The sequence below is a fragment of the Cervus canadensis genome, chromosome 1 (assembly GCF_019320065.1).
Source record: "Cervus canadensis isolate Bull #8, Minnesota chromosome 1, ASM1932006v1, whole genome shotgun sequence".
In the NCBI taxonomy this organism is placed as follows: Eukaryota; Metazoa; Chordata; class Mammalia; order Artiodactyla; family Cervidae; genus Cervus; species Cervus canadensis.
This window is the reverse complement of record NC_057386.1, coordinates 126,044,184-126,050,329: the sequence shown is the minus strand read 5'-3', so window position 1 is coordinate 126,050,329 and position 6,146 is coordinate 126,044,184.

Here is a 6,146-nt window from a genome sequence, read left to right as displayed (position 1 = left end):
AAGGAAGCATCAGAGACTCTGTGCCAAAGGTTTTTCTCCATCATAAGTCATATTTTGTTTGCACATGTGGTTAAGGCATTCTTATCAGTTGGGGTGGTGGGAACCCTCTGCAAATTCAAGTTCCCAGATCCTAGCCAAGGCCAACCTTGCAAGAAGTATTTTCAAATGATAGCATTCTTGGGCCTGCTATGTTAACTATCTTCTGCACAGATTTTTTTTAATATAAACTTTTAATTTTATATTGGAGTATGGCTTCTCTGGTGACTCAGTGGTAAAGAATTGTCTGCCAATGCAGGAGATGCAGGTGCAATCCTTTAGGAAGATTCCCTGGAGAAGGAAATGGCAACCCACTCCAGTATTCTTGCTTGAGAAATCCCATGGACAGAGGAGCCTGGCAGGACACAGGAATCCATGGAGTCACAAAAGAGTCAGACAGACTTAGCAAGTAAACAACAGTAATAACTGATTAACAATGTTGTGATTGTTTCAAGTGCACAGCAAAGTGACCCAGCCACACATATACATGTATCTATTCTCTCCCAAACTCCCCTCTCATCCAGGCTCTGCACAGATTTTTAAAAACTGTTTATTCATTTATTTGGCTGTGCCCGGTTTTAGTTGAGACACTTGGGATCTTTGATCTTCGCTGGGGAATGTGGGATATTTTTCTTTTTTTTTAGCTGTGGCATGTGGGATTTAGTTCCTTGACCAGAGATCAAACCTGAGTCCCCTGCATTGGGACCATGGTGTCTCAGCCACCAGAGCACCAAGGCAGTCCCTAATTGTAGTCTTTGATGCACAAGTTTTTTTTTTAAAGATTCTTTTTTTCTTTTTTTTAATGTGGAGCATTTTTAAAGTCTTTACTGAATTCGTTACAATACTGTTTCTATTTGACATTGGCCATGAGGCACGTGGGATCATAGCTCCCTGACCAGGGATCGAACCTGCACCCCCTGCATTGGAAGGCAAAGTCTTAACTACTGGACCACCAGGGAAGTCCCCAATGCACAAGTTTTAAATGTTGACGTTGGCAACAAAAATTCAATTAACAATGAAGTTAAGAAGAAAAAAAAAATTATTCAAGTCAAACTAAGAGTTATAGCCCAAGAGACAGACTCTTGGAAGTCCTGAGAACTGTTCTGCCCATTAGAAGGTGCATTATACACATTTTGGGGACAAAGAATCTTACATCAAAATGACCTACTAACACCTTACATAAAGTTCACCAAAGATATCTAGTCCAAATATTCAGGCAGCAAGTCACCATGACTCCCTACAGCCCTACAGAGTTTGCAAAAAAATGCTATTTGGCCCAGGGTCAGGATTCGGGGGAGCCATTCCTGTAGAATCTTAATTCCCCAACCAGGAAGTGAACTCCAGTTTACCTCAGTGTAAGCACAAGTCTTAACCACTGGACTGCCAGAGAAAGGGATGCCAGTCTTTCAAGAAATTACTGGAATTCCCTGTTGTCCAGTGGTTGGGACTCTGATTCCACGGCAAGGGACATGGATTTGATCCCTGGTTGGGGGAGCTAAAATTCTGCATGCCATGCAGTCAGGCCAAAAAAACACACAGAAAAGTTACATTGCTAGCATCAGAAGAAAGGAAAAGAAAACTGATCTTTGTAGTCAAGCAGGCATTCGCACCTTTGAGGAGGTCTGGTTAATGTGTAATGCAAATACACATTGCATATGAGGGAAGGAGGAGGCCCAAATGGACAGAGAGATATCTTGTGTTTACATTTTCTTGTTCCGCTGCAAAATGTGAATTTTATTTCATCAATGTAATCCAATTTATCTATTTTTTCTTTTGTTGCCTGTGTCTTTTAAGAAATCATTGCCAAATCCTTTGACATAAAGCTTTTTCACTATGTTTTCTTCTTAGAGTTTTATAGGTTAGGTCTTTGATCCATTTTGAGTTAATTTTTGTATAGGGTGTAAGGGAAGATACTTCACACTTTTGCATGTGGATATCCTATTTTGCCAATACCATTTATTGAAAAGATTGTCCTTTCCCCAATGAACGCTTTTGGCACCCTGGTTGAAAATAATTTGATCATATATGCAAGGGTTCCTTTATGGACCATCTATTCTATTCCCCCATTCCTCTTTATGAATGAATAATATTCCATTGTATCTGACAAAATGATTCCATTCCATCTAACAAAACGTGGTCCACTGGAGAAGGGAATGGCAAACCACTTCAGTATTCTTGCCTTGAGAACCCCATGACAGTATGAAAACGCAAAAAGACAGGACACTGGAAGATGAGCTCCCTAGGTCGGTAGGTGCCCAATATGCTACTGGAGATCAGTGGAGAAATAACTCCAGAAAGAATGAAGAGATGAAGCCAAAGCAAAAACAACACCCAGTTGTGGATAGGACTGGTGATGGAAATAAAGTCCAATGCTGTAAAGAGCAATATTGCATAGGAACCTGGAATGTTAGGTCCATGAATCAAGGCAAATTGGAAGTGGTTAAACAGGACATGGCAAGAGTGAACGTCGACATTTCAGGAATCAGCGAACTAAAATGGACTGGAATGGGTGAATTTAACTCAGATGACCATTATATCTACTACTGCGGGGAAGAATCCCTTAGAAGAAATGGAGTTGCCATCATAGTCAACAAGAGTCTGAAATGCAGTACTTGGATGCAATCTCAAAAATGACAGACTGATCTCTGTTCATTTCCAAGGCAAACCATTTAATATCACAGTAATCCAAATTTATGCCCCGACCAGTAATGCTGAAGAAGCTGAAGCTGAACGGTTCTATGAAGACCTACAAGACTTTCTAGAACTAATACCCCCAAAAGATGTCTTTTTCATTATAGGGGACTGGAATGCAAAAGTAAGAAGTCAAGAAATACCTGTTGTAACAGGCAAATTTAGTGTTGGAGTACAGAATGAAGCGGGGCAAAGGCTAATAGAGTTTTGCCAAGAGAATGCACTTGTCATAGCAAACACCCTCTTCCAACAACACAAGAGAAGACTCTACACATGACATCACCAGATGGTCAATACTGAAATAAGATTAATTTTATTCTTTGCAGCCAAAGATGGAGAAGCTCTATACAGTCAGCAAAAACAAGACCGGGAGCTGGCTGTGGCTCAGATCATGAACTCCTTATTGCCAAATTCAGACTCAAATTGAAAAAAGTAGGGAAAACCACTAAACCATTCAGGTATGACCTAAATCAAATCCCTTACAATTATACAGTGAAAGTGAGAGATAGATTCAAGGGATTAGATCTGATAGAATGCCTGAACAACTATGGATGGATGTTTGTGACATTGTGCAAGAGGCAGTGATCAAGACCATCTCCAAGAAAAGGAAATGCAAAAAAGGCAAAATGGTTGTCTGAGGAGGCCTTACAAATACCTGTGAAAAGAAGAGAAGCTAAAGGCAAAGGAGAAAAGGAAAGATATACCCATTTGAATGCAGAGTTCCAAAGAATAGCAAGGAGAGATAAGAAAGCCTTCCTCAGTGATCAGTGCAAAGAAATAGAGGAAAACAATAGAATGGGAAAGACTAGAGATCTCTTCCAGAAAATTAGAGATACCAAGGGAACATTTCATGCAAAGATGGGCACAATAAACGACAGAAATCGTAGGGACCTAACAGAAGCAGAAGATATTAAGAAGAGGTGGCAAGAATACACAGAAGAACTGTACAGAAAAGATCTTCACAACCCAGATAATCACAATGGTGTGATCACTCACCTAGAACCAGACATCCTGGAATGTGAAGTCAAGTGGGCCTTAGGAAGCATCACTATGAGCAAAGCTAGTGGAGGTGATGGAATTCCAGTTGAGCTATATCAAATCCTGAAAGATGATGCTGTGAAAGTGCTGCACTCAATATGTCAGCAAATTTGGAAAACTCAGCAGTGGCCACAAGACTGGAAAAGGTCAGTTTTCATTCCAATCCCAAAGAAAGACAATGCCAAAGAATGCTCAAACTACTGCACAATTGCACTCATCTTACATACTAGTAAAGTAATGCTCGAAATTCTCCAAGCCAGGCTTCAACAGTACATAAACGATGAACTTCCAGAAGTTCAAGCTGGATTTAGAAAAGGCAGAAGAACCAGAGATCAAATTGCCAACATCTGTTGGATCATTGATAAAGCAACAGAGTTCCAGAAAAACATTCTGCTTTATTGACTATGCTAAAGCCTTTGACTGTGTGGATCACAACAAACTGTGGAAACTTCTTAAAGAGATGCGAATACCAGACCACCTGACCTGCCTCTTGAGAAATCTGTATGCAGGTCAGGAAGCAACAGTTAGAACTGGACATGGAACAACAGACTGGTTCCAAATAGGGAGAGGAGTACGTCAAGGCTGTATATTGTTACCCTGCTTATTTAACCTGTATGCAGAGTACATCATGAGAAACACTGGGCTGAATGAAGCACAAGCTGGAATCAAGATTGCCAGGAGAAATATCAATAACCTCAGATATGCAGATGATACCACCCTTATGGCAGAAAGCAAAGAAGAGCCTCTTGATGAAAGTGAAAGAGGAGATTGAAAAAGTTGTCTTAAAACTCAACATTGAAAAAAAAAAACAAACTCAACATTCAGAAAACTAGGATCATGGCATCTGGTCCCATCACTTCATGGCAAATAGATGGGGAAACAGTGGAAACAGTGGCAGACTTTATTTTGGGGGGCTCCAAAATCACTGCAGATGGTGATTGCACCCATGAAATTAAAAGATGCTTGCTCCTTGGAAGAAAAACTATGACCAACCTAGACAGCATATAAAAAAGCAGAGACATTACTTGGCCAACAAAGGTCCATCTAGGTAAAGCTATGGTTTTTCCAGTGGTCATGCATGGATGTGAGAGTTGGACTATAAAGAAAGCTGAGCGCCAAAGAGTTGATGCTTTTGAACTGTGGTGTTGGAGAAGACTCTTGAGTGTCCCTTGGACAGCAAGCGGATCCAACCAGTCCATCCTAAAGGGAATCAGTCCTGAATATTCATTGGAAGGACCGATGCTGAAGCTGAAACTCCAGTACTTTGGCCACCTAATTTGAAGAAGTGACTCATTTGGAAAGACCCTGATGCTGGGAAAGATTGAAGGTGGGAAGAGAAGGGGACGACAGAGGATGAAATGGTTGGGTGGCATCACCAACTCAATGGACATGAGTTTGAGTAAACTTGGGGAGTTGGTGATGGACAGAAGGCAATGGCAACCCACTCCAGTACTCTTGCCTGGAAAATTCCATGGACGGAGGAGCCTGGTGGGCTGCTGTCTATGGGGTCGCACAAAGTCGGACACGAGTGAAGCGACCTATTAGCAGCAGCAGCAGGGAGGCCTGGTGTGCTGCAGTCCATGGGTTCGCAAAGAGTTGGACATGGCTGAGCAACTGAACTGAACTGACTGAACATTCCATTGTAAGAATATACTTATTTTACTTATGGTAAGCCTAAGAGTTTATCTACCTATTTAATCACAGGGTGTTGTCAGGTCTGTGATTAATGGATTACTGAACCCTTGTCCAGGGGCTTGCTTTAAGCATTAGACTATTGTACCATCTGAAAATAGTATGTATTTTGATTGTTTTCTTGTTCACAAGCTTATTGTTTGTTGGAGGAAAGAATGCAGGATACCCGATAGCATTTTCGAGCACTTCCTATGTGCTTTTTTGTCACACACTTTGTCTCAAGATCGCGTATATTCCTCACAGCAACCCTACTCCGTTGGTACCGTTTTTTACACAGTAGTAAAGTGGGGTTCTGGAGGAGTTAAGTAACTCTCCAAGGCCACACGCTGGACAAGTGGAGGATCCCAGGAGAGGGCCAGGTTCACAGCGCAGGGAAATCTCCAGTTTACTGAGGCTCGGATGCTTTAGGTCCCGGTGACAATGGGCCTGAAAGCTCTACGCAGTCCAGACCTCCAGACTTCCTCCTGGAGCTGCCGCCTACTGCTGTTTTCCCGCTACGCCGCAGAAAATACTCTCAGAGACCGGATCCGCCTCCACATACCATGCAAATTCTATGGCTAGAAGGCCCGAGTTCAGCAAGGGAAAAGCTGTGTGCTTTTCAGCCTCTTTCCCAGGCTGCGGTGGAAACCCCGCCCCCGTCTCCGTGGAAACCCGGCTTCTGCGGTCGCTGTTACCAAGGGGCGGAGCTG